The sequence below is a fragment of the Bombina bombina genome, chromosome 4 (genome assembly GCF_027579735.1).
Source record: "Bombina bombina isolate aBomBom1 chromosome 4, aBomBom1.pri, whole genome shotgun sequence".
NCBI lineage: Eukaryota > Metazoa > Chordata > Amphibia > Anura > Bombinatoridae > Bombina > Bombina bombina.
Window position 1 is genome coordinate 841,334,481 of NC_069502.1, and position 25,894 is coordinate 841,360,374.

Here is a 25,894-nt window from a genome sequence, read left to right on the forward strand (position 1 = left end):
CTCTTTTTAAAAGCTTTATTTTATTTTTAAAAAAGCCTTTCTGTTCTGATTTTTTTTTTTCCTCCAGTGGGATGCCCGCTGACACCGTTGTTTCTAGGTATGGACTAATAATTTTGGCTCCCCACTAGAAAAAGTATAATATGTTATTTATTTATTTATTTTTGTTAAATTTAATTATCACTAGTTTAGGACCTTGATTATAATTTATTTTAAAGGGACACTGTACCCAAAATTTTTCTTTTGTGATTCAGATTGAGCATGAAATTTTATGCAACTTTCTAATTTACTCCTATCATCAATTTTTTTTCATTCTCTTGGTATCTTTATTTGAAATGCAAGAATGTAAGTTTAGATGCCGGCCCATTTTTGGTGAACAACCTGGGTTGTCCTTGCTGATTGGAGGATACATTCATCCACCAAGAAAAAAGTGGTGTCCAGAGTACTGAAACCAAAAAAAAGCTTAGATGCCTTCTTTTTCAAATAATGATAGCAAGAGAACAAAGAAAAATTGATAATAGGAGTAAATTAGAAAGTTGCTTAAAATTGCATGCTCTATCTGAATCACAAAAGAAAAAGATTTGGGTACAGTGTCCCTTTAATGTTACTAATATAGCTTTCTATAGATCTCCCTGTATAATATATATATCACACAACAGCCTTTTTACAAGCTTTTATTGTATTTTAAAAAAAAAAGCTTTTCTGTTCAGATTTTTTTGCTGCCCAGTGGGACGCATACTAACACCAACGTTTCTAGTTGTCGGCTAGGAAAAGCATAAAATGTTTTGTTGTTTGTTTGGGTTTTTTTTTTAATTAAATGTAAAGAGATATTAACCAAAATGTGTTCTTTCATGATTCAGGTAGAGCATTCAATTTTTTTTTTCCAGCACAGAGAAAACACAGAACATGTACATAACACCTTGCAAAATAATAACACCAAACTTTGAACATATAAATCATATGAACATTCTCCTTAAGCCGCTAAAACAAAGAAAATCAAACAATATCAAATATACAGTTATGTTCCTATAACCCAAGTGCAAGGTATCTTAATAATAGGATTAATGTTTGCAATGAAGAGTCAAAGTATAACACTAATACAAAAAAAAAAGGAAATCTATATTTTTCCTTTCACTGTGCTTGTATTTTCTATTTTGTCTTTAAAAAATTCAGCAGAAAAAATAACAAAACATTTCCCTTAAGTAATTACATTCTTTGAACCTTCCCTAATCCTATACAGGGAGTGCAGAATTATTAGGCAAATGAGTATTTTGACCACATCATCCTCTTTATGCATGTTGTCTTACTCCAAGCTGTATAGGCTCGAAAGCCTACTACCAATTAAGCATATTAGGTGATGTGCATCTCTGTAATGAGAAGGGGTGTGGTCTAATGACAACAACACCCTATATCAGGTGTGCATAATTATTAGGCAACTTCCTTTCCTTTGGCAAAATGGGTCAAAAGAAAGACTTGACAGGCTCAGAAAAGTAAAAAATAGTGAGATATCTTGCAGAGGGATGCAGCACTCTTAAAATTGCAAAGCTTCTGAAGCGTGATCATCGAACAATCAAGCGTTTCATTCAAAATAGTCAACAGGGTCGCAAGAAGCGTGTGGAAAAACCAAGGCGCAAAATAACTGCCCATGAACTGAGAAAAGTCAAGCGTGCAGCTGCCAAGATGCCACTTGCCACCAGTTTGGCCATATTTCAGAGCTGCAACATCACTGAGTGCCCAAAAGCACAAGGTGTGCAATACTCAGAGACATGGCCAAGGTAAGAAAGGCTGAAAGACGACCACCACTGAACAAGACACACAAGCTGAAACGTCAAGACTGGGCCAAGAAATATCTCAAGACTGATTTTTCTAAGGTTTTATGGACTGATGAAATGAGAGTGAGTCTTGATGGGCCAGATGGATGGGCCCGTGGCTGGATTGGTAAAGGGCAGAGAGCTCCAGTCCGACTCAGACGCCAGCAAGGTGGAGGTGGAGTACTGGTTTGGGCTGGTATCATCAAAGATGAGCTTGTGGGGCCTTTTCGGGTTGAGGATGGAGTCAAGCTCAACTCCCAGTCCTACTGCCAGTTTCTGGAAGACACCTTCTTCAAGCAGTGGTACAGGAAGAAGTCTGCATCCTTCAAGAAAAACATGATTTTCATGCAGGACAATGCTCCATCACACGCGTCCAAGTACTCCACAGCGTGGCTGGCAAGAAAGGGTATAAAAGAAGAAAATCTAATGACATGGCCTCCTTGTTCACCTGATCTGAACCCCATTGAAAACCTGTGGTCCATCATCAAATGTGAGATTTACAAGGAGGGAAAACAGTACACCTCTCTGAACAGTGTCTGGGAGGCTGTGGTTGCTGCTGCGTGCAATGTTGATGGTGAACAGATCAAAACACTGACAGAATCCATGGATGGCAGGCTTTTGAGTGTCCTTGCAAAGAAAGGTGGCTATATTGGTCACTGATTTGTTTTTGTTTTGTTTTTGAATGTCAGAAATGTATATTTGTGAATGTTGAGATGTTATATTGGTTTCACTGGGAAAAATAAATAATTGAAATGGGTATATATTTGTTTTTTGTTAAGTTGCCTAATAATTATGCACAGTAATAGTCACCTGCACACACAGATATCCCCCTAAAATAGTTAAAACTAAAAACAAACTAAAAACTACTTCCAAAAATATTCAGCTTTGATATTAATGAGTTTTTTGGGTTCATTGAGAACATGGTTGTTGTTCAATAATAAAATTAATCCTCAAAAATACAACTTGCCTAATAATTCTGCACTCCCTGTAAGATTCCAATTCCATTCTCTACAATATATTAACCTTACTCATCAAGAACTAGGTACCAGAGAAAGGAGCTCTAGGGACAAGTCCAATCAACTGGTCACCCCAACCCCCAAAAAACAAACAAAAAACCCCCGAAAAGGGGTAGATTACCATACTCCTAATAGCACTAGTTCTGAATGGAAAAATCAAATATTCTATCTCATTGACATGAAGCGTTTTAATAAATATTGACCACTTTTTAAAAAAGCGTCCGATATCCGGTTCCTTATTAATGTTGGTGTCTATCTGTTCCAGCATACACTGTTTCTTCAAACAGTTTTTAAGCTCTATAATATTAGGGGTTGCGCTTTTCTTCCTATTCTTAAAGATTAGATATCTTCAATAGTTTGTTGATCCAGTATTCAATTTTAAGCCAATGTTTAATCTTGGGACAGTCCCACAACGTATGGATAAGGTCAGCTGATAATAATGAAAATTTTGGACATTTATTAAAATGAATATTCCCATATCTAAGACCTTTCTTCGAAGTGAAGTAAGTCCTAGATAATAACTTAGTATGAGATTTCCTCCATGTTGTGGATAGAGTAGTTTGTTTGACTCTTGCAATGGAGCCTTGAATAAGCCTAACATCAATATTATGATGAGGTATTAATAAATTCCATGTGGCAGAAATACTTTCTAAATTTAGCTCACCTTTATTAGAGCTCAAAAGTTTATAGCATATCGAAATTGACATGTACCCGTTTCTTGCCATCACAAGCAAATTTTCCATGTTCCCAAGAGACCAATTCCAACCAAACTAATTTGCTAATTTGTGAATAAAATATCTTGCTTGTAGATAAGCAAAAAATGATTTATCTAAAAGATGAAACTCTCCTTTCAAGGTCTCAAATGTTTTAACACATTGTCTCTCTCTATCTACTATTTGGGAGATATTATCCAGCCCCAAAGTGTGCCATCTTTGAAAAGGTATAGACTGCAATCCCGCTTGAAATTTGGGGTTCCCTACAAATGGCATATAGTTAGATACCTCCCAGTTCCTTTTTAGTAGCCTACCTATCTTCCACCATGCCTGTAAGGGACACATAATTGTTTTATACCTTTTTACTTCCTGAGGTACTGATCTAGGATTACAATGAATTAAAGCCATGGGGAGAAATGGATAACACACTTTTTTCCAATTCATTATTAATTACATAATCTTTATTAAGAATCCAGTCAACCACAATTGGTACGAGAAAGGCCAAGTTGTATAAACGCAAATCTGGTAAAGAAAAACCACCGGACTTCCAAGGTAAAGAATGTTTAGTTAGCAAAATCCTAGGTTTCTTATTCTGCCATATAAAACTTCTCAGCATATTATTAACTTTTTCAATGTCCCTTCCCTTCAAAATTATTGAAATATTCTGCAAAACGTATAATAATTTTGGGAGAAGGATGATTTTAAACAAGGCAATGCGACCTGCAATAGATAACGGTAGATTCTGCCACAGTTTCAGACTGTCTCTAAATGTTGTCAAGACTGGCAAAATATTAAGCTTATAGAAATTATGCGGATTAGTCGAAATAATAATTCCAAGATATCTAAAAGATTCTGTGACTCTGAAAGGTATATTTAATGGGGAAATGTATTTTTCCTAACCCATAGAAATTCAGATTTTGAAGTATTAATCCTATATCCAGAGAAGGAGCCAAATTGATTTATAATTGTGATGAGTTTTGGTATATTAGTTCGGTATTAGAGATATAAAGGATATCATCAGCATACAAAGCAATTTTAAGCTCCTTTTTACCTAGTTTTATACCTTCCATTTGTTGTCTGATCATGATTGCCAAGGGTTCCATAGAAATATCAAAAAGAAGAGGAGAGAGGGGGCACCCCTGTCTAGTTCCTCTCTCAAGTAATATCTCTGAAGATAACATATTGTTAACGATTATCTTTGTGTGCGCTTTATTATATAGATTCTCCACAAATTTAAGCAGATTACCTCGAAGGCCAAATTGAATAAGAGAAAATAAATGATCATGATAAATTGAGTCAAAAGCTTTTTCGGCATCAATTGAGATAATTGCTAAATCAAGGGTGTCCCCCTCTCTCCTCTGCTCCATCTTTTCCAGGGTCTTAAAATAATCTATAGTAACTAAAACTTCCCTAATCTTAGCTGAAGAATTCTGATTCTGCAAAAACCCGGCTTGATCTTTGTGAATCAATTCAGAAAGTACAGATTGTAGTCTCTTGGCTATCATAAAGGTGAGGATCTTATAATCTGAATTCAACAATGCTATAGGTCTATAAGACTCTTTTTTTGGTAGGATCCTTCTCTGGATTCAGAATCAAAGTAGTAAAAGATGCAGTGAAATGAGGGGAAACTGGGTTGCCATCAGTGTACATATCATTAAAAAAATTGCTTAGAAATGGAACAATGGATGGTGAAAGAATTTTATAAAATTCGTTAGGTAACGCATCAGGTCCTGGTGTTTTGTTTAATGGGAGGTCTTGAATAGCTTTTGAAATTTCCATTTCAGAAATGGGGGCGTTCACAACTGTGACTAATTCTCGATTAAGGGAAGGATAGGAAATTTTACTCCAAAAATCAGCAGATTGACCCTTATCTGAGTTTCTGAAAGAATAGAGCTCTTGGTAATAATCTGAAAAAGTTTTTGCAATATCTTCTGGATTTGTAAAAGTTTTCCCTTCATGGTACAGCCTATCAATCAGTGGGGATCTTCTATCTTTTTTTACCAAATTTGCCAGTAATTTCCCAGCCTTATTGCAATATCTATATAATCTTTCTTAGAGTCTTAACTCCTTTTGTGTCTCTCTATATACCAGAAACATGTCCCTCTCACTTTTTGATCTAGTATATTTGGCCCAGTTTTCTGAAGAACTAAAAGTAGATAATAATTATATGAATTAATTACTACCTTTAATACTTCAGATTCTCGTGTTTTTTAAATTTTTTAGATCTGTTGACACTATAAGCAATCATTTCTCCACTAAGAACTGCCTTGGCCGCCTCCCAAAATGTAGCCGGGCGATTAATGTATACTTTATTAAAGTGCACATATTCTTCATATTTAAGCTTAAGCCAATTTTTGAATTTTAGATCATTTGCTAAATATGTGGGGAAGAAAAAGCGAGAAACCCTTGACTTAAATTCATTCACTTGAAATTCCAAGAAAATAGGGCCATGATCTGAAATACAGATTGGGGTGATTACTGCTTTAACCTGCAGTTTACAAAGCCTTTCATCAATTAAAAATAGATCTATCATAGATAATGTTTTGTGGGCTTTAGATAAGCATGTAAAGTCTCTTGCATCTGTATTCTGTGATCTCCAAATATCTCTAATCGCCAGGTTTTGTGAGATCTTATTAAACAGCTTAGTCTCCAAGCTGTCTCGCTTACTCTTCCCTGTCCTAGGATTCTGCCTTAACCTATCCAATGGATAGAGTGGTGCCATATTAAAAATCCCCCCCTAGGATCAGGTATCCCTCCGAATTTACAAGAATTCTTGATTGTAATGCATCCCAGAATATTGGATCAACAACATTGGAAACATAAATATTACACAGTGTATATAAAATTCCAGCTATTTTTATTTTCATCATTAAAAATCTCCCCTCTGGGTCTGTGATGGTATGCAAAATTTCATATTTAATTATTTTTCCTTTCAAGATTGCCACTCCTCTTTTCCTCTCCGTGCCTGTGAAGGGAAAAACTTCCTTAACCCATGAGAATTTTAATTGTAATACCTCTGCTGAATTGAAGTGGGTTTCTTGTAGAAAAGCTATATCTGTGTCGGTCTTTCTTAAATAAGAAATAATTGCCTTTCGTTTAATAGGAGAAGTAAGACCTCCAATATTCCAGGAAACTATTTTAAATTTATCTACCTTACCCATTTTCTTAACAAATTAAGAGGCATGGAGAGAAAAAAAAAAAGGATTAAACGAACATCCACATAAACCCTTGTAACCCCAGATTGGCCCCCGAACCACACACAGGATCCTCATTGAGAGGTTTATTAAATAAGAGAGAAAAAGATTCCCATATCATGGATCAACTATTGTCCTGGTTATTCAAATCAGCTACAAATGTGTCTGCTTCTTTGGCAGATTCAAAAAAATACACTTCATCATTTATAGAAACCTTTAGCTTAGCAGGATAAATTAGCATAGCACGGTAGCCCAGATTTATCAATTTTGTACAAGCAGGGGACAATTCCTTCCTCTTTCCTGCCGTTTCTGCTGAGAAATCCTGAAATAAAAATATATTTGACGCCTCAAGTGAGATGGGTTGATTTTTACGGTGATATTGAAAAAGAGTGGCCTTGTCCTGATAATTTAACAATTTAGCTATTATTGGTCTTGCCCTCATATTTCCTCTACCCCCGTTTGATAGCCTGCCAAGCCTATGTACTCTTTCGACAATAATTGGTAGGCGAGAAGGGGGGATTTTTAAAAGTTGAACTAAAGTCACAGAAATACATTTGTCTAAGTCGTCATACTGTTTTTCCTCTGGGACCCCTATTGTTCTAAAATTGTTTCTCCTAGAGCGATTTTCTAGGTCCTCTATTTTAAGCTGAATATTTGAAAGAATTGAATCAGTAGCCTCAAGTTTAGAGCTGTGAATTGTTCTAATATCTTCTAGATCTGACACTCTCTGTTCTGCCTCTTGTAACCTGTTTGAAAATTGTCTAATTTAGTTTGTCAAGGATAGAATATCTTGCTTAATCTCAAACTTGAGGGTGTCAAATCTAAAGAAACAATCAGTAACACTAAGGGTGTGTTACTACTAGGGGGCGCACAGGACCCTATATGATTACTATGTAATTAGGCTAAGAGAGAAGAGAAAAAGAAATTACATGAAATAACTAGAATGAAATATACTATATGAAATAATGTAAACAAATAAGAAACAATTCTTATAAATATGGGACTATGAGAAACATAGGATACAACACAAACAATAACAAATACAGTAATAAGAAATTCCTGAAAGGTTCTTATCTGGAAATGCTGTCTTCTTCTGCAATGTTATATAGATGGTAAATGTCCCAATTGGGGTGGGAATAGTCCCAAATGATGAATATGATCAAATACCAGGATGATCAATGATCAGGAACACAGATGATGACTGGAGTCAGCTGCTTTGTCAGGGAAATCAGGATCTGAGAGCAAGTTTTCTCTGTGAAAAAATCACAAAAAGACAAAGGCGCCTCCTGGTGAGTACCTTTTTGAGAACCTAACAAATCTCTTTCACCAACTGTATTACACCAGGAGGCGCCTTTGTCTTTTTGTGATTTTTTTCACAGAGAAAAACGGGTGTCAAATCTGGGTGCCAAGGCCTCAGAGGTGCTAGCTACCAATGTTTGAGTATCTGGTATTGCATTGTTAGTGATAGGTGAGTGAATATCGGCCTGAGTCTCTAAGTTATTCTTATTTTTCCTTTCTCTATGTTTAGTCGCCATTGCTGGAGAGGGGGTTTCAAGGTGTGTATTAAGAAATTTTTTCCCTCACAACACGAGGAATATATGGAAAGATTCCTCACCCCACACACCACATTTCCACAGATCATGCCGCCTAAAATCAAAGACAGGAAGCTACGTACATCAGATGCAATGATGGACAATACTAGTGAGGGTATAAATGTAAAAGCAGATCTACAACCATTAATCACTCAGCTGAGTGACATTTTTATGCCCCAATTTGAATTTCTTAAAAATCAAATATCCAGTCTATCATCAGAACTTAAAGTATTTGCCAACAGACTCACAGAAGTAGAAGATAGAGTATCTACAGTAGAAGATATATGTAACAATCACTCGCAAAAAATATCAGATTTGGAAAAGAAAAATATGATTTTGACTGCTAGGATAGATGACTTAGAAGACCGCTCTCGGCGGAATAATCTAAAAATAATAGGCTTACCTGAGACAGAACAATATAAGAATCTCTTACAATTTGCTGCAATAACTCTCCCTCAGGCCCTAGGTATAGAACATGTGCAGGTGCCAATAATGGTAGAAAGAGCCCATAGATTTGGACCACCTAGAAGTAGAGGTAACGGGAAAAATGCCCAGAGACCAATTCTGATAAAGTTTTTGAATTTCCAAGACAAAACAAACATCCTCAGAACATATAGAAAAGCTCGAGATTTTTGTATTGTAGAAAATAAAATCCTATTATTTCAGGATTACTCGGCAGATACAGCTTTTAGGAGGAAAGAAATGGCACCCTTTTGTTCTAGGCTGATTCAAGAGGGCTTTTTAGCCAAATTACTGTATCCTGCTAAAATTGTCATAGAAGAGAAGGAGGGCATTGTTAGACTAGACAATTTAGAAGAAGCTAAAGCTTATTTTTAAAAACACAAGTTATCACTCATTTGAAAATTTTAGGAATTTACAGGAGGTAATCTACTTTTAGAAGGATCATGCTAATATATTTGCTAGAAAGGGGAAACCTGTTTAAAGCATCTAGGATTTATTGGCTGTCTATTAATCTAAGATATATGTTAAAAGATCTATTAGATCCTGTTTTGCTTCAGCTGGAATTTTTTGTTATTTGGTTGTTATGCTTAAATGTTAGTTTGTTTTTTTTTTTGTTTTTTTCTTCTCTCTCTCTCTCGCCCTCTCTCTCGTTCTGTGTTTTCCTTCTCTTTCCCCTAATAGACTTAAAAAGCCCCATCAATGAAGGAAAATATTAAATGTCTTTTGTGGAATGTGGGGGGCATCACCTCTACAATTAAAAGGAAAATAATAATCAACCAATTGGGTAAACATAATCCAGATATTCTATTATAAGAAACACATCTAAAAGTGGAGGAAATTGCTAAACTTAAAAGTAAGTGGGTTGGGGAGGTGATAGCCACCCCATGTTTTAGAAGAAAAAAAGGAGTTGCCATCTTAATAAACAAAAAATTATCTTATAGTATCCTGAACACAATTTTGGATCCCCAGGCTAGATGGGCAGTTTTGGAGATACAGGTGAACAGCCTCAGACTGGTGATCTGTAATGTCTATGGCCCCAACAATACAGAGCCTAGTTTTTGGAATAACCTAGTTTTTATGCTAACTAGATTTCTCAGACAAAATATAATTTTAGCAGGCGATTTTAATTTAATTCCCACAGAAGCGCTAGATAAATTTTCGCCTAAAATTTCATCCTTTTCCAAACAGAAAGCAAAAATTTTTAAACAAGTTTGTAAAAATTTAAAGCTCCACGATATATGGCGTTTACAGTACCCAGATACGAGGTTCTTCACCTGTGACTCTAAAAGCCACGGTTCCTTTTCACGGATAGATTTTTTTTTTATCTCGACTTCACTTCTTAAGTTAGAAACCAAGGCAGAGATATTTGATATTCTGATATCAGACCACGCAATTACAACCAATTCAGAGCAGTGAAAGGAACAACTTTTTCTTCCCAAAATTCTTAGTAGATAATCTAGAATTTGGTAATTGGCTAAAATATAAGTGGAGAGAATATGAAACTTTAAATATAGAATACCGTGGGAAAATAGAAATATTTTGGGAAGCTGCGAAGGCCTATCTCAGAGGACATATTAAAGCTTATATGTCTTCAAAAAAAAAGAAGCTACGAGAAAGAGAAATTCAGGTATCCAAACAACTGCAGAATGCATATGATAGATATATCATTAACCCCTCCAAACAATTCAGAGATAAATATAGACTGGCTAAAGCAGAAAGGGATATTTTTATAAAAAAAAAAGGTATCATGGGAAGAACTTAAATTAAGCGCTAAATATAAAGGCCACTTTGGGAAGTCGGCCAAATTCCTATCCAGGTTAGATAAAGCCAGGACAAAATCCAATACAATAGAAGCAATTAATGATGGGCCAGATAGAGTCACAGACCAGACTAAAATTAAAAATGTTTTTTTAGAATTCTATCAAAATCTATACTCTGCAAAAGAAATAAATACTGAGAATAAGAATAACTTCTGGCATCAGATTATATTACCTAAAATCTTGCAAGAGTCAGTTAGTGTTCTTAACAGACCTATAACGAAAGAGGAAGTCTTGGAATCTATAAATAACGCTAAGGCTAATAAATCGCCAGGTCCAGATCAGATACCTGCTGAGATGTACAAAATACTCAGAACAGAGATAGCAGATAGCTTAGTTTTACTATATAACCAATATTATATTAATGGTCTAAATATGTCTAAATATTTTTCCGAGTCTATCATCTCATTGATCCTGAAAAAAGGGAAAAATCCATTAGATCCCAAGTCATATAGACCTATCTCACTACTCAATGCCGACTATAAGTTATTAACACATATTGTGGCAAACCGATTGAAAGCTTGTCTCGACCCTATTATTCATGCTGATCAAACAGGCTTTATGTATCAAAGATCTTCCATTAAAAACAGTCGGAAAGTAGCCTTGGTATTAGAACATTTCTGGAACAAAACAGCGGATAGGAAAACAGACAATCAGGACTTCGCATTAATTACCATTGAGGCCGAAAAAGCGTTTGATTCTGTGGTTTGGGATCATCTATTTACTGCATTAAATTTTTTCAGTTTTTCAGGACACTTTCTACAATTTATTAAAATCTTATATGACCATCCACGGTCTAGTATTTTAATTAATAATAGTTATACTGCGAATCTAACTCTATACAGGGGAACGAGACAGGGATGCCCACTCTCTCCTTTGCTGTTTAACCTGGCGATAGAACCTTTAGCTATCATATTAAGGCAAGAGCTGCAAGGTATTAGGTTAGGACAAGAAAAATTAGTCTTATCCTTATATGCAGATGATCTGCTACTATTTGTTAGAAATACTAAAAGAAGTATACCACAGGCTTTAAATATTATTGATAAATTTAGTTCTATCTCAGGGTATAAAATTAACGCTAGTAAAACTGAAATCCTCTGGTTATGTAAGACCAAAAAAAGTATTCAAGAACACCCCTTTCAAGATTCTGTGAGTATTAACTATCTAGGGATAAAATTTCATGTTGACCCTAACCAATGGTATAAATTAAACTACTCTACTTTTTTTTAAAAAGCCTCTGAGAAATTACAACGATGGATTGCTTTTCCTATCTCCCTTTCTGCCAAGATGATGATTATAAAAACTATATTGTTGCCCCAATTAATCTACATAATGCAAAATCTACCACTATTTATAAAGGATCAAGATATAAAAAGATTTAACAGAGAGTGTAGCAACTTCTTATGGAACAATAAGAGACATATGCTATCTATAACAAAATTAGTACTTAAGTTTGAAGAAGGTGGTCTATCTCTCCCTGACATTAAAAAATACAATATAGCTATACTCGCGCGCTTCGCATTTGACTGGCTAGCAGAAGCTAACCACCTTACATATTGTTGTATAGAAGAACAACTGTGCGCCCCATATATATTGAAAGCTCTGTTACACTGCCCAATAGCACAGTTGCCACACGACATAAAAAAATTGATATTAATACGGAATACTATAGAAGCCTGGCAAAAATTAAATAAATTACTTAAACTTAAGTTTGAGATATCTCCATTTCTTCCAATACGAGGTAATCCAAAATTTATTCCCGGTCTATCTTATGAAGTGTATAATGTTTGGGCGCAAAAAGGCTTAATATATGTTTATCAATGCCTAAACAACCATCTTCAGACGAGAACATTTGAAGACATTGCTAAAGAATTTTCTCTCTCAAACAAAAAAGTTTATGCTTACCTTCAGATTAGACATTTTATAGTAGAAAGTAAAATATCAGAGCTTGAAGACGAAGGATGGGGCCAAATTTAAAAATATCTAATATGTTATAAAACAGGCAAACTTAGACCTAGATTTGGAGTTTGGCGTTAGCCGTGAAAACCAGTGTTAGAGGCTCCTAACGCTGGTTTTAGGCTACCGCCGGTATTTGGAGTCACTCAAAATAGGGTCTAACGCTCACTTTTCAGCCGCGACTTTTCCATACCGCAGATCCCCTTACGTCATTTGCGTATCCTATCTTTTCAATGGGATCTTTCTAACTCCGGTATTTAGAGTCGTTTCTGAAGTGAGCGTTAGACATCTAACGACAAAACTCCAGCCGCAGGAAAAAAAAGTCAGTAGTTAAGAGCTTTCTGGGCTAACGCCGGTTCATAAAGCTCTTAACTACTGTGCTCTAAAGTACACTAACACCCATAAACTACCTATGTACCCCTAAACCGAGGTCCCCCCACATCGCCGACACTCGAATAATTTTTTTTAACCCCTAATCTGCCGACCGCCACCTACGTTATACTTATGTACCCCTAATCTGCTGCCCCTAACACCGCCGACCCCTGTATTATATTTATTAACCCCTAATCTGCCCCCCACAACGTCGCCGCCAGCTACCTACACTTATTAACCCCTAATCTGCCGACCGCAAAGTGCCGCCACCTACATTATAGCTATGTACCCCTAATATGCTGCCCCTAACACCGCCGACCCCTATATTATATTTATTAACCCCTAATCTGCCCCCCTCAACGTCGCCTCCACCTGCCTACACTTATTAACCCCTAATCTGCCGAGCGGACCGCACCGCTACTATAATAAAGTTATTAACCCCTAATCCGCCTCACTAACCCTATAATAAATAGTATTAACCCCTAATCTGCCCTTCCTAACATCGCCGACACCTAACTTCAATTATTAACCCCTAATCTGCCGACCGGAGCTCACCGCTATTCTAATAAATGTATTAACCCCTAAAGCTAAGTCTAACACTAACACCCCCCTAAATTAAATATAATTTAAATCTAACGAAATTAATTAACTCTTATTAAATAAATTATTCCTATTTAAAGCTAAATACTTACCTGTAAAATAAACCCTAATTTAGCTACAATATAAATTATAATTATATTGTAGCTATTTTAGGATTAATATTTATTTTACAGGCAACTTTGTAATTATTTTAACCAGGTACAATAGCTATTAAATAGTTAAGAACTATTTAATAGTTACCTAGTTAAAATAATAACAAAATTACCTGTAAAATAAATCTTAACCTAAGTTACAATTAAACCTAACACTACACTATCATTAAATTAATTAAATACAATTCCTACAAATAAATACAATTAAATAAACTAGCTAAAGTACAAAAAATAAAAAAGAACTAAGTTACAAAAAATAAAAAAATATTTACAAAAAAAGGAAACATTTTACAACAATTTTAAACCAATTACACCTACTCTAAGCCCCCTAATAAAATAACAAAGACCCCCAAAATAACAAAATGCCCTACCCTATTTTAAATTACTACATTTCAAAGCTCTTTTACCTTACCAGCCCTGAACAGGGCCCTTTGCGGGGCATGCCCCAAGAAATTCAGCTCTTTTGCCTGTAAAAAAAAACATACAATACCCCCCCCCAACATTACAACCCACCACCCACATACCCCTAATCTAACCCAAACCCCCCTTAAATAAACCTAACACTAAGCCCCTGAAGATCTTCCTACCTTGTCTTCACCCTACCAGGTTCACCGATCCGTCCTGAAGAGCTCCTCCGATGTCCTAATCCAAGCCCAAGCGGGGGGCTGAAGAGGTCCATGATCCGGCTGAAGTCTTCATCCAAGCGGGAGCTGAAGAGGTCCATGATCCGGCTGAAGTCTTCATCCAAGCGGGAGCTGAAGAGGTCCATGATCCGGATGAAGTCTTCTATCAACGGCATCTTCAATCTTCTTTCTTCCGGATCCATCTTGCAGACCTCCGACGCCTACTAGCCGAATGACGGTTCCTTTAAGGGACGTCATCCAAGATGGCGTCCCTCGAATTCCGATTGGCTGATAGGATTCTATCAGCCAATCGGAATTAAGGTAGGAATATTCTGATTGGCTGATGGAATCAGCCAATCAGAATCAAGATCAATCCGATTGGCTGATCCAATCAGCCAATCAGATTGAGCTCGCATTCTATTGGCTGATCGGAACAGCCAATAGAATGCAAGCTCAATCTGATTGGCTGATCGAATCAGCCAATCGGATTGAACTTGATTCTGATTGGCTGGTTCCATCAACCAATCAGAATATTCCTACCTTAATTCCGATTGGCTGATAGAATCCTATCAGCCAATCGGAATTCGAGGGACGCCATCTTGGATGACGTCCCTTAAAGGAACCGTCATTCAGCTAGTAGGCGTCGGGAGAAGAGGATGTTCCGCGTCGGAGGTCTGCAAGATGGATCCGGAAGAAAGAAGATTGAAGATGCCGTTGATAGAAGACTTCATCCGGATCATGGACCTCTTCAGCTCCCGCTTGGATGAAGACTTCAACCGGATCATGGACCTCTTCAGCCCCCCGCTTGGGCTTGGATTAGGACATCGGAGGAGCTCTTCAGGACGGATCGGTGAACCTGGTAGGGTGAAGACAAGGTAGGAAAATCTTCAGGGGCTTAGTGTTAGGTTTATTTAAGGGGGGTTTGGGTTAGATTAGGGGTATGTGGGTGGTGGGTTGTAATGTTGGGGGGGGGGGTATTGTATGTTTTTTTTTACAGGCAAAAGAGCTGAATTTCTTGGGGCATGCCCCGCAAAGGGCCCTGTTCAGGGCTGGTAAGGTAAAAGAGCTTTGAAATGTAGTAATTTAGAATAGGGTAGGGCATTTTGTTATTTTGGGGGTCTTTGTTATTTTATTAGGGGGCTTAGAGTAGGTGTAATTAGTTTAAAATTGTTGTAATATTTTTCTTATGTTTGTAAATATTTTTTTATTTTTTGTAACTTAGTTCTTTTTTATTTTTTGTACTTTAGCTAGTTTATTTAATTGTATTTATTTGTAGGAATTGTATTTAATTAATTTATTGATAGTGTAGTGTTAGGTTAATTGTAGGTAGTTTATTTAATTAATTTATTGATAGTGTAGTGTTAGGTTTAATTGTAACTTAGGTTAGGATTTATTTTACAGGTAAATTTGTAATTATTTTAACTATTTTAGCTATTAAATAGTTCTTAACTATTTAATAGCTATTGTACCTGGTTAAAATAAATACAAAGTTGCCTGTAAAATAAATATAAATCCTAAAATAGCTATAATATAATTATAATTTATATTGTAGCTATATTAGGATTTATTTTACAGGTAAGTATTTATCTTTAAATAGGAATAATTTATTTAATAAGAGTTAATTAATTTCGTTAGATGTAAATTATATTTAACTTAGGGGGGTGTTAGTGTTAGGGTTAGACTTAGCTTTAGGGGTTAATACATTTATTAGAATAGCGGTGAGCTCCGGTCGGCAGATTAGGGGTTAATAATTGAAGTTAGGTGTCGGCGATGTTAGGGAGGGCAGATTAGGGGTTAATACTATTTATTATAGGGTTAGTGAGGCGGATTAGGGGTTAATAACTTTATTATAGTAGCACTCAGGTCCGCTCGGTAGATTAGGGGTTAATAAGTGTAGTTAGGTGGAGGCGACGTTGTGGGCGGCAGATTAGGGGTTAATAAATATAATATAGGGGTCGGCGATGTTAGGGCAGCAGATTAGGGGTACATAGGGATAATGTAAGTAGCGGCGGTTTACGGAGCGGCACGTTAGGGGTTAATAATAATATGCAGGGGTCAGCGATAGCGGGGGCGGCAGATTAGGGGTTAATAAGTGTAAGGTTAGGGGTGTTTAGACTCGGGGTACATGTTAGGGTGTTAGGTGCAGACGTAGGAAGTGTTTCCCCATAGCAAACAATGGGGCTGCGTTAGGAGCTGAACGCGGCTTTTTTGCAGGTGTTAGGTTTTTTTTCAGCTCAAACAGCCCCATTGTTTCCTATGGGGGAATCGTGCACGAGCACGTTTTTGAGGCTGGCCGCGTCCGTAAGCAACTCTGGTATCGAGAGTTGAAGCTGCGTTAAAAATGCTCTACGCTCTTTTTTAAAGCCTAACGCAGCCTTTATGTGGACTCTCAATACCAGAGTTATTTTTATGGTGCGGCCAGAAAAAAGCCGGCGTTAGTTTTTCGGGTCGTTACCGACAAAACTCCAAATCTAGCCGATAGTATCGCCCTACTCTATAAAATTATGTTAGCTAAGCAAGGCCAGTTAATAGTCGATAGTCTCTGTGAGAAATGGAATACTCTTGACCCGGATATTTCTCCAGACATATTGAGTTTAAGTCTTAAATGGGTTAGGTGTGTGTGATATTCACAATCACTTTAAATGGTGAATACAAATCTATGACAAAAATAAAGGTTTTGTTGCTCTTTTCTTATAATAAGCAAGAAGAAATCACTTGTTCAACTTGTTATATAAGGTGAGGCATTAGTTTAGTAATTGATTTAATATACATGAAATTATATCTTGCAATAACACATAAGAAAATGAGAACCACAGAGAAAATGAGAGTAATAAATGGGTTAAATCACTCAAATGGCAGTTCAATAATATCCAGGGTAAAGTTGTTGCTTTTATGTATAAGCAAGGTTTTCACGCACTCACACAAGCAATCAATAAAATATATACAGTCCAAACACACTCTCATATATCCCAAATACGTATCAAAAGTACTTTTCCAGATGACAGGTTAATATACAAAAAGGCAATCGTATATAGGATTGATGCAAAAATAACAAGGTAAGTATTTGTGCGTGGAGAGCGGTACTTAGCTTGTAACCAGGGAGGTTGAGGCAGCGTGGGTATGAGAGAGCTAAGAGGAGCTGACAGGCAGGCAGATTGAGCTCCGGTGACCGCTCAGTGTGAGCGCGACTTCGGCGTCTGTAGTAAGAAGTTCCGGTAAGCGTAGTAATCTGGGAGGCTGGTTCCGGTAGAGAGTAAAGGCAGCAACAGAATATGCAGCGCATATAGTAAGAAATGAGCTTAAGGACCTGAAAGACTTAGTAAAGTCTAAGAGCAAAGTTATTTCACAGGAGACAAAGTGAACTGTGAAGAAACAACTTCAATTTTCAGGCCCAGAATGAGGCTAGAGTGTTTCCTTAAATAGGAAGGAAGTACTTGTGATGTGCAAATTTAAAGGTATATCACAGTGTGCTACTATTTCTACGTCTTGGAAAGAATCGCACTTAAAGCTACTTAACAAGGCCTATCTTACACCTAAAAAAATGTCTAAATGGAATATGAATTCCTCAAACACGTGCCCCAGATGTAATTATTCTATGGCAGATATAATACACTGTTTCTGGAATTGCCCCAAAATTCTGCAGTTCTGGACCAAAATAGAATTTTGGCTTAACAAAAGTCTAGACAACAGGATAAAAATTGAATCTAAGCACATATTCTTTCTTTGTAACTCAGAGACTAACAGAGATAATGTTAATCTTATTAACACAGCGATTATGCTGGGGCGCAATTTAATATTAAAGAACTGGAAAAGTAAAAAGGCCCCTTCACTGCCATGTTTCATAAATTTAATATATTCCCAAATAATCTTTGAACAATTGAGTATCTCGGTTCTACAAAATCAAAAGATTAAAGCCTTTTTTTTAAAATGGCTAAAAGTTATTTTATCTTATCCACGAGATATTCAGTTTTCCCTTATTAATAACTTCCGAAGATCAGAGTATTTTGAAACTTTGATACTGCAGGGGGTCTTTCCCACCGAATGGTATTAAATGTGGTCGAATTGTGAGGGGGGAAGAGAGGAGCATTTGGGGGGTGGCGAGAGATAAGAGAGAGAGATAGGGTCTGGTTGTTTTTTTTTTTTCCATCTACATTAATAAACTTTTTTTTTTTCTCTTTTTACTGTTTTTTTTTATGTCTCTTGAATGAATGGACCCCCCTTTTTCTCTCACAATGAGGGTTAAGGTGGTTGGATGTGAAGGTCTGGAAAATTACAACATGGGTACTTGACTTTATTTTCTTTGAATTCTACTTCGAGAATAAGAGAGAAATATATGTATAATTTTGCCTATGTGATGTCAATACGATGTTTTTCTTGTTCTATAATTGTACCCATTTTTGTTTCAATAAAAAGTAATACAAAAAAAAAAAAAAAAAAGGAAATTTGTCTATGTGACAAGAATACGTGAAAATAAAGGTTCTCAACCTAAAATTACAAAAGTGAGAGGGGGAAGGGGGAGAACCCCTTGCCTAGTGGAAGTGAGTGATCAAAAATTGATTAGTGGGGCAGGGGGTAAGGGGGAAAAAAAAGGGAAGGGAGGGAGAAGGGTTGGTGCTGGGTAAGTGCTTAAAGAGACAGTTTACTCAAATATTTCTCCCCTTTAATTTGTTCCCAATGATCCACTTTACCTGCTGGAGTGTATTAAATTGTTTACAAGTAGCTCCTTTACCCTTATATTGGCATTTGAAATGGTTAATTTAGCATGTGGTATCCCCACCTATTCTGAAAGTTTGTGGCCGCGCGTACCAGCTGTAGATAAGCTTTGTAAACACAGCCAGCAGAAGAAATTACACTCCCAGTGTGATAAAGCAGAGATAAGGTAATAAAATGTTGATTTTCCATTGTTCTCTCAAAGTATTGGTGATTGATTTAAGGACAGATATAAGATAAAGAAGCAGGCATATGTGCACAATGTGATACAGTAATGAGATCTGATTATACCTACAAGCTCAACCCATTTTATTAGGCTGTGGCTTCAAAACACAAAATCAGAGCTTTAATATACAGAAATAAACCTTAAAAAGCTAATTTTCATACATTTTTTACTCTGCAGTTGGTAAAAAAAGCAATTGTAAACACATTAAGGGAAAAACTATTTTACAGTATACTGTCCCTTTAAGTGAAGGATGTGCTATGGGAAGGAAAAAGTGTGAATTTCAATTAGGTTTAGGACCAGCAATGAGAGGTAGACCAAATTAACTAGAATCTTTAGCTAGGATTCCAAATAGGTTCTAAGCCTTGGATATGACAGTAACCTAACAATATTAGTTCTTCCTAGGTAGTGCACCCTGCTAAAATATAAGACCTGTCTGGGGCCTTTAGGATTGTGCCCTGGTCTCACTATTGAGTGATTGATTCCTTTAATCTAGCTCTAGTTATATAAACCTGCCAAAACTATGCACTCTTAAATACCAAGTGTCTTTAGCAATCACTAGAGCATCAAGTTCAGTTTTTAACTTTTCAAAACCAATTACATTCAAACAAGCATATCTACATGACAATTAGACAAACTATGTCTCCAGTAGAATTGTTAATAGCAAATACCTCTGATAACACAACAGCTAAACACATAGCCAGAACAGCAGGAGTCCCTGTTACTCTAAAGAATAGACAGAGTGGGGGTATAAAAGCTAATCTCGTGGCCAGAGCCCACAATATGTAGATCTCAGTTCAGTTTTTGTATCAGAGACCCTAACAGTAATTTTCCCTAAAAAAACCCACCTGTTTACACCATATCTCTAAATATCTTGCTGTGTTGAAAAAAAAAAAAAACTAATAAAAATCAGTAAATTTATATAAATTCTCCCCCAATTTGGGATCACATTTCCTAACCCCTACTGGGTCTTTATATTTTTTCAACACCTTATTTTGCTAGCATACCAATGTGCTGGGGGGGGGGGGGGAGATTAATTGCAAATACAGTACAAATTCATTGCAAAAATAATACAATGAAAAAAATAGATTAGCTCCTGTTCTCAGCTTTTAGCTTCTTGCTTTAGGATAAAGAGAAATGGAGCAGAAAGAAAGAAATTCAAAGCATCCAAAGATTTTTTAGTAGCACAAACAGTTGGTGAGACTGGCTCCCACAGCACCTGGGTGTTTATGCCTTTATGTCCATTATTGACTGAACAGAAGAAAAAAAGTTAGTTGCAGCCACAATCCTCGGCTAAGCAAGCAATGTTCTCAGCTTTTGATTTCTCTTTGCAGAGGATATATGTAAGTAAGCAAAATGTAGGAGATTGCAAGCAGTTCACAGTGTTAGCAAAGATTAGTGAAACAAATAGTTAGTAAAGCAATACATTTTCTCTTGATCTAACAGTTTTTTTTTCTTTCTTTGTGTCCAATATATAGAAGGGGAGTCTGAGGGTATATTTAGTTAGGGGAGTAGCGTTCTTCTTAAAGGGACAGTCAACATCAGAATTTTTGTTGTTTAAAAAGATAGATAATCCCTTTATCACCCATTCCCCAGTTTTGCATATCCAACACAGTTATAATAATACACGTTTTACCTCTGTAATTATCTTGTATCTAAGCCTCTGCTGACTGCCCCCTTATTTCAGTTCTTTTGACAGACATGCAGTTTAGCCAATCAGTGCTCTCTCCTCGGTCACTTTATGTGCATGAGCTCAATGTTATCTATATGAAACATGTGAACTAATGCCCTCTAGTGGTCAAAATGTATTCAGATTAGAGGCAGTCTTCAAGGTCTAAGAAATTAGCATATGAACCTCCTAGGTTTAGCTTTCAACTAAGAATACCAAGAGAACAAAGCAAAATTGGTGATAAAAGTAAACTGGGAAGTTGTTTAAAATTGCATGCCCTATTTAAATCATGAAAGTTTTTTTTGGACTTGACTGTCCCTTTAAGTAGGATTCTTCAGCCCTACTTCCTCTCAAATTAAACTGAGGAATTTTATGATGGGGAGGGGGGGAAAAACAAGTATTTTTCTGGGCCTTTAGTTTTATTTCCCCTTAAACATGCAGTGATCTTGCTCCCAATTCTTTAATACTGTGAGAGCTATATAGAGGCTTTCCTTTAGAGCCTATATACCAAGCAATACCCTATGTATCACAACTCCATATGCTGAAGGTGGCAGAGCTTCAGATTCCACGCACCCTCTATGGCAGCTGAAAACCGGTACCTGTTTGGTTGTTTATACCTTCCTGGTGTCCTAGGTGTTTAGCGATCCTTCATGCCCAGGGTATACAGTAGTTCTTGCCTATCGAGCAGTCAGCACCTCCCCACGCAGCACCAGTGGGAGGAGGGCTAGACCTGTGCACCTGTTATCCTTCCAGCTTCAGCGGGCATCATCACTCCTTTACGTCCTGTCTGCCCCCTCACGCAGCACCGGTGGGAGGGGAGGACCGAAGAAGATCCTCTATTCTCAGCCTCGGGTATGCTGTTTGTCAGCTCTATGACGGCTGCAGGGGCCACTTCAATACAGTGCGATGTGTTTGCACTGCGGAGGTACCGGTGTCGATGTTGCCTTCCAGATCTCTACCACCCAGAACCAGGGTTTTGGTGCGAAACTCACCGCCAATGGCTTTTGTGGGAGTAGCAGAGAGCGAGCGCTCAGAGTACATTCTGCACCGAATCTCCTCCCCCGGAACCTCCATCTCTCCAATTCAATTTTAAGCAACTTTCTAATTTACTCCTATTATCAATTTTACTTTGTTCTCTGGTTACATTGAGTACCAGCCTAACCCAGATAGGCTAGATTATGAGTGGAGTCCAGTGCAAGCGCAAGTGCAAGACCAAAGTATTTTTTGTCCTTAACTCTGTATTACATCTGGAGCAGTGTTTAAATTGCCGCAAGTTCGTTTGCGGGAATTTGTGATCATTTGCTCTCCCTCTACTTTCTAAGGGCACCATTAAAGGCAAAAATGAGAACGCAATTGCATTTTACGCTCAAAGGGTTTGCGCTTCAAAAAAATTGCATTAAAAAAAATATTACAATTTAGTTTTTCAACCTAAACTATCCACCCCCTACACTGTTAACCCTTAAAATGCCATAACCCCATCACAAAATACCCCACTATATTATTAACCCATAAGCCCCCACTTCCCCCATTGCAAAATACCCGGCTACACTATAAACCCCTAAACTGCCACACCCCAACGCAAATGCTCTGCTATAATATTAACCCCTAAACCGGCACATCCCCCATTGCAAAATACCCCGCTACACTATATTATTATATTATACATTAACCCCAAAACCGTAATAACTCCTAAACTACTTAAATGGATGTTAAACAGTCTGTTTCATTGTTGTATTAAAAAGCACTAAGCAGTTGCTTATACTTAATAGAAATCATTGCACTATGTATTACACTACATTTTTACATCCTAAAACTAAAATAAACCCACCCAATAAAACCTATCTTTAAAAAAAAATAATCTTAAAATCACCATGAAAAGGGCATTTGTCAGTGATTATAGCTCACATAGACGAGCTGTGTGTGCTGATACATAGTATAATTATAGCACTACAGCTGCAGTAGTACTGGGTGTGAGTCACATAGACAAGCTGTGTGTGCTGATACACAGTATAATTATAGCACTACAGCTGCAGTAGTACTGGGTGTGAGTCACATAGACAAGCTGTGTGTGCTGATACACAGGTATAATTATATAGCACTACAGCTGCAGTAGTACTGGGTCTAATCTCACATAGACAAGCTGTGTGTGCTGATACACAGGTATAATTATAGCACTACAGCTGCAGTAGTACTGGGTCTGAGTCACATAGACAAACTGTGTGTGCTGATACACAGGTATAATTATATAGCACTACAGCTGCAGTAGTACTGGGTCTAATCTCACATAGAAAAGCTGTGTGTGCTGATACACAGGTATAATTATAGCACTATAGCTGCAGTAGTACTGGGTCTGTATCACATAGACACGCTGTGTGTGCTGATACACAGTATAATTATAGCACTACAGCTGCAGTAGTACTGGGTGTGAGTCACATAGACAAGCTGTGTGTGCTGATACACAGGTATAATTATATAGCACTACAGCTGCAGTAGTACTGGGTCTAATCTCACATAGACAAGCTGTGTGTGCTGATACACAGGTATAATTATAGCACTACAGCTGCAGTAGTACTGGGTCTGAGTCAAATAGACAAGCTGTGTGTGCTGATACACAGGTATAATTATATAGCACTACAGCTGCAGTAGTACTGGGTCTAATCTCACATAGAAAAGCTGTGTGTGCTGATACACAGGTATAATTATAGCACTATAGCTGCAGTAGTACTGGGTCTGTATCACATAGACAAGCTGTGTGTACTGATACACAGGTATAATTATAGCACTACAGCTGCAGTAGTACTGGGTGTGAGTCACATAGACAAGCTGTGTGTGCTGATACACAGGTATCATTATAGCACTACAGCTGCAGTAGTACTGGGTCTGAGTCACATAGACGAGCTGTGTGTGCTGATACACAGGTATAATTATAGCACTACAGCTGCAGTAGTACTGGGTGTGAGTCACATAGACAAGCTGTGTGTGCTGATACACAGGTATAATTATAGCACTACAGCTGCAGTAGTACTGGGTCTGAGTCACATAGACAAGCTGTGTGTACTGATACACAGGTATAATTATAGCACTACAGCTGCAGTAGTACTGGGTGTGAGTCACATAGACAAGCTGTGTGTGCTGATACACAGGTATAATTATATAGCACTACAGCTGCAGTAGTACTGGGTCTAATCTCACATAGACAAGCTGTGTGTGCTGATACACAGGTATAATTATAGCACTACAGCTGCAGTAGTACTGGGTCTGAGTCACATAGACAAACTGTGTGTGCTGATACACAGGTATAATTATATAGCACTACAGCTGCAGTAGTACTGGGTCTAATCTCACATAGAAAAGCTGTGTGTGCTGATACACAGGTATAATTATAGCACTATAGCTGCAGTAGTACTGGGTCTGTATCACATAGACACGCTGTGTGTGCTGATACACAGTATAATTATAGCACTACAGCTGCAGTAGTACTGGGTGTGAGTCACATAGACAAGCTGTGTGTGCTGATACACAGGTATAATTATATAGCACTACAGCTGCAGTAGTACTGGGTCTAATCTCACATAGACAAGCTGTGTGTGCTGATACACAGGTATAATTATAGCACTACAGCTGCAGTAGTACTGGGTCTGAGTCATAGACAAGCTGTGTGTGCTGATACACAGGTATACAGGGAGTGCAGAATTATTAGGCAAGTTGTATTTTTGAGGATTAATTTTATTATTGAACAACAACCATGTTCTCAATGAACCCAAAAAACTCATTAATATCAAAGCTGAATATTTTTGGAAGTAGTTTTTAGTTTGTTTTTAGTTTTAGCTATTTTAGGGGGATATCTGTGTGTGCAGGTGACTATTACTGTGCATAATTATTAGGCAACTTAACAAAAAACAAATATATACCCATTTCAATTATTTATTTTTACCAGTGAAACCAATATAACATCTCAACATTCACAAATATACATTTCTGACATTCAAAAACAAAACAAAAACAAATCAGTGACCAATATAGCCACCTTTCTTTGCAAGGACACTCAAAAGCCTGCCATCCATGGATTCTGTCAGTGTTTTGATCTGTTCACCATCAACATTGCGTGCAGCAGCAACCACAGCCTCCCAGACACTGTTCAGAGAGGTGTACTGTTTTCCCTCCTTGTAAATCTCACATTTGATGATGGACCACAGGTTCTCAATGGGGTTCAGATCAGGTGAACAAGGAGGCCATGTCATTAGATTTTCTTCTTTTATATCCTTTCTTGCCAGCCACGCTGTGGAGTACTTGGACGCGTGTGATGGAGCATTGTCCTGCATGAAAATCATGTTTTTCTTGAAGGATGCAGACTTCTTCCTGTACCACTGCTTGAAGAAGGTGTCTTCCAGAAACTGGCAGTAGGACTGGGAGTTGAGCTTGACTCCATCCTCAACCCGAAAAGGCCCAACAAGCTCATCTTTGATGATACCAGCCCAAACCAGTACTCCACCTCCACCTTGCTGGCGTCTGAGTCGGACTGGAGCTCTCTGCCCTTTACCAATGCAGCCACGGGCCCATCCATCTGGCCCATCAAGACTCACTCTCATTTCATCAGTCCATAAAACCTTAGAAAAATCAGTCTTGAGATATTTCTTGGCCCAGTCTTGACGTTTCAGCTTGTGTGTCTTGTTCAGTGGTGGTCGTCTTTCAGCCTTTCTTACCTTGGCCATGTCTCTGAGTATTGCACACCTTGTGCTTTTGGGCACTCCAGTGATGTTGCAGCTCTGAAATATGGCCAAACTGGTGGCAAGTGGCATCTTGGCAGCTGCACGCTTGACTTTTCTCAGTTCATGGGCAGTTATTTTGCGCCTTGGTTTTTCCACACGCTTCTTGCAACCCTGTTGACTATTTTGAATGAAACGCTTGATTGTTCGATGATCACGCTTCAGAAGCTTTGCAATTTTAAGAGTGCTGCATCCCCCTGCAAGATATCTCACTATTTTTG

General features: G+C 37.5%; 1 protein-coding gene across 1 annotated transcript in view; it reads left to right on the forward strand.

Annotated features, from left to right (window-relative positions):
- Nucleotides 1-25,894, forward strand: part of LOC128657234 (gastrula zinc finger protein XlCGF57.1-like) — a 121,683-nt gene that overhangs the window by 47,265 nt on the left and 48,524 nt on the right. The window lies entirely within an intron of this gene.